Source organism: Triticum aestivum, chromosome 2D (genome assembly GCF_018294505.1).
Source record: "Triticum aestivum cultivar Chinese Spring chromosome 2D, IWGSC CS RefSeq v2.1, whole genome shotgun sequence".
NCBI lineage: Eukaryota > Viridiplantae > Streptophyta > Magnoliopsida > Poales > Poaceae > Triticum > Triticum aestivum.
Window position 1 is genome coordinate 461106642 of NC_057799.1, and position 4196 is coordinate 461110837.

Here is a 4196-nt window from a genome sequence, read left to right on the forward strand (position 1 = left end):
TCGAAGAACTTGGCGAGTGTTCTTGACCGTCACAACATCTGTAGTTGAGTATTCCTGTTTGCACAGCGTAGATAATAAAGAGCATGGTTACTATAATACTGGCACTAGTGGAAGTCAACCTGCAGCTCCACTCGATGATTCAATTCATGCCACTTTTTCTGCAGTTCACCTGAAATGAAGCAAAGATTGCATCATTCAGCTACGGCTCATCTTGCAAAGGCTAATAAAATGTTGCACGAGATTACCAGCAGAATTTGACGGAGATTTTGGAAACTCCAATCACCATTTTGTGCAGTTCCACCAAAATTGAGAGATGTTGCCCACGTAACATTTTAGTTGAACTGCACAAGACACTCATTCCAAAAAAGTGTTCTGTGCAGTTCACCAAAAGGTCACAATAGCAACAAGGTGAAATGGATATCCCTATCTGCACAAAAAGATAGAAAGTAAATAGTTGCTGGTCAATAAGAATATACGAAACATATATAAAATGAAAAGAAGCATCTTAATTATGTTCATGGCAATCACGCAAGGATAGTAGAAATTTTAAAACGTCAGCAATGCTTCATGTTACCAGAAGCATTACGATCAACAATGAGATTCCTCAAATATGTGATTACTTTAATGGTGGCATTGCTTGTTTACCAGACACAGTAAATCAACAGCAGCTAAAGAGTTGGTTTAAGGGCATGGAACCGTGGGGACACCAGGACACTCAGCAGCGTAAAGGAGCAACTTACTTATCATACTGGGGAAAACAGCAGGAGTGCCATTTGTAACACAGTTTAATTGCATCTTATCACTGGAGGCATTAGATTAACAATAACACTGGTTAGACATGTCCCTAAGGTAATAGTGTGATCAATTCATTTTACATGCGCCCTTACATTAACAACAGCAAAAGGTTGGTATAAGGACATGCGACAGTGGACGCATTAGCACAATGTACCTACAAGGAGGCATAAAGTGGTGATGCCGAGTTTGTTCATGCTATGTGAGGGCAGCAAACTTAATCCTGGAGACCTTGTACTATGTGAGGGCAGCAAATCTAATCCTGGAGACCTTTTACTATGTGAGGGCAGCAAATCTAATCCTGGAGACCTTTTACTATGTGAGGGCAGCAAATCTAATCCTGGAGACCTTTTACTATGTGAGGGCAGCAAATCTAATCCTGCGACCTTTTACTATGTGAGGGCAGCAAATCTAATCCTGGAGACCTTTTACTATGTGATGGCAGCAAATCTAATCCTGGACATACTCTGTTGACTTGTCCACCAGCCGCCACTTTCTATCCTTTTTTCAACCAATAATAGATCTGTTCCTTATCCAGTTTGTACTGTGTTTTCCCATTATTTCCCTTTTCAACCAAGAGACCGGTTGGGTCTCCGGTCTCTACTACTTTCACCATATTATTTCCTCTTTGAATCAAGTCCTAGATTCATGCTACAACTTTCCCCCCTTTCTTCGTTGTTTGAACAAAGCCCTAGATTCGAATGCATGAAGTTGCTTTACCTCTAATAATACTAAAAATTTAGGTGGCTTTGGAAGAGCTGATGGGAGTAGAAAAAGATGCACATGCAGACACGTGGGGAGCTGGGGCAGTAGAGCAAGGCCGCTTTCGAAGAACTTATACCTGAGGGTCGCCGGGATGTCGGCGGCGGCAGGTCGGATCTGCGGACAATACGGCAAGGAGGAAGAAGGGTCGGAGGACCTCCCGAGCCGGCGCTGTGTCGGAGAGAACGGCACGGGCAGAGGATCGGGCCCCTCCGGTAGCTGTGGGTTTCCTCCCTCGGCGGCGATGACCGCGTGAACGATGCACCTTTTAGTCCTCTACACACACCGGCCGAAGGGATCCGGTAGGATCTGTGACCAGCGGTGAGCAGAGAGAAAATGTCACTACCGATGTCTTGTTTATATCTGGAGAGGATGAGAGAATGAAGAGAGTAACCCTAGTAAAGCAAGAGCTCAGGCCCCTGCGTCCATATATAGTGGAGTGATTATCTTTTTTCTCTCCACAACAAGCGTTTCAATTTGTGTACGTGGCATTAAAGAAAAGAAACTCTCTATTTAAGGTGACTACGGTACGACTCCTACTTACTACTAGTAGTACTACAATATTGTTCACTTGTGCTCCCCGCCCCTCCATTCATTGAACAACCCCACGGGTGAATAAACATACAGTAAGTACTTTATTTATATAGAACGAACAAGCTCGAACTATTTTCGCGTAGTTAAAAGTTGAGGGTGGGGCTTTTCCCGGGCAGTACACGCGGCAGTTTTCGGGTAGGCGGTTTGACAGAGAGGCGAGGAGGGTGAGCGAGTGGGGCTGTGCGATTTGATGGTGCGTTACTGCTGGAAAGACTTGTGATATGACCACTCACTATAGTCATGAATTACTGGCGCTCCGACCGGGGTGATGCCCCCTTCCGTTCCGCGCTGTAATCTGGTGCATGACATGTCGACCCGGATGCTGGCTCTCCCACATGTCGGAGTAGTAAGAAGGAGCAGAGAATGATGCGGTATATACTAGTACTATACTACTCCCTCTGTTCCTAAATATAAGTCTTTGGAGAGATTCCACTATGGACCACATACGGAGAAAAATGAGTGAATCTACACATAAAATGCATCTATATACATCTGTATGTGGTCCACAGTGAAATATCTACGAAGACTTATATTTAGGAACGGAAGGAGTACTACTCAGGTCGGAGGAGTGCGAACCACGGCAGCCTAGTGAACCAGCAGTGCGAACCACGGTAGCCCAGTGAACCAGCAGTAGAAAACAATAGTGGGCTCACATAGCAATTTTGTCTCATGCAAGAGCCTGGCTATATGCGTGATCCAATGTTCGCAACTGCAACGTTTGGTTTGAGCTTGGCTCTTCGCCTCTTCGAGAAGACGAACAACGATGTTACTACTACTGCTTCTACAGTGTCGAATCCACTGCTGCATGTCCGTCCACCGCGAGCGGGACGGATAGCTTGTTGTAGAAGTACTACTAAGCAAAAGCATGTCCTCGTTTGTGAGCAACCGCGTGCATGGGTGAGGGAGAAGGCGTGTAGTAAAATCAAGCTTCTCCTCGTTGTACGAGTTGACGCGACACATCATAGCACTGGCCCCACATGCTTGCCTCTAAACTTGGCTGAAAGACCCGAAGTGTACAATATATTTGCTGCAACCTCTAACATTTACCCACCACAAATTAAAATATATGTGGCCGTACGCATCGTTCTGATGCAGAGGCCGGGGAGTCCCCCCCTTTAAAAAAACAAATTAAAATATATATTCTTGTCTTGACCAGATGAGCGTGCAAACTACAATCACCAGGGTGTCAGGTAGGGCCAGAAGACTATTTTAATTCTTTTTTAAAAAACTTCGAGACGGCCACATAGCATGGAGCCGACCCCAACGATTTTAAGCTTACAGGCACGGTACACGCTATCCTAGACTACTCTACACATGAAACTGCCACACGAGCGTCCGGGCTGCGCTTGGCTGTTCGCCTCTTCGGGAAGTCGAACAATGATGGAGTACTACTGCACTGGAGGAGTACTACAGTACGCTTCTGGCCATCTGACACCGATTGAACTACTGCATGTCCACCGCGTGCGGGAGGGAAAGCGTGTAGCGAAAGCTTCTCCTAGTCTTGCCAGCCACCACGCTCATGGGCGAGGGAGGGACGCTCCTGCCTTTGCGTGTATCACAGGTGGGCCCGACAGGTGTGAGGCCAACCTGTCATACAGCCAAAGGCAGGTGCAGTTAAGTCCGCGAGGGAGAGGATAATCAAACTTCTCGTTGATGTACGAGTTGACGCGACACATCAAAGCACTACACTCGATATATTTCAATAATTTGCGTTTACCGATGCATTAATTACAACGCATGCATGCAAGTCGCAGTAGATGCTATATAGGTCCGTCGGATCTTACATTAAGATCCGTGCTTTCAGATTTTCTTTTCTCTCTCTTAAATCTCAGTCGAGTGAGACATAGCCACGCCATTAAACAGAGGCTCGGGCGCCATTAATGGAGACCTTGGGAGAGAGGTGGATGGCAGATGGAGGTCAAAGGGCTCTCCTCCTGATAAGCACGCGCAGGGGTCTGATCACACGCCTCTCGTACTCAAATAGCTACCCTGCACGGCGCCTCCTAGCTAATAAAAAATGGGGACGCGTGGCGGCACGTAAATGGTAC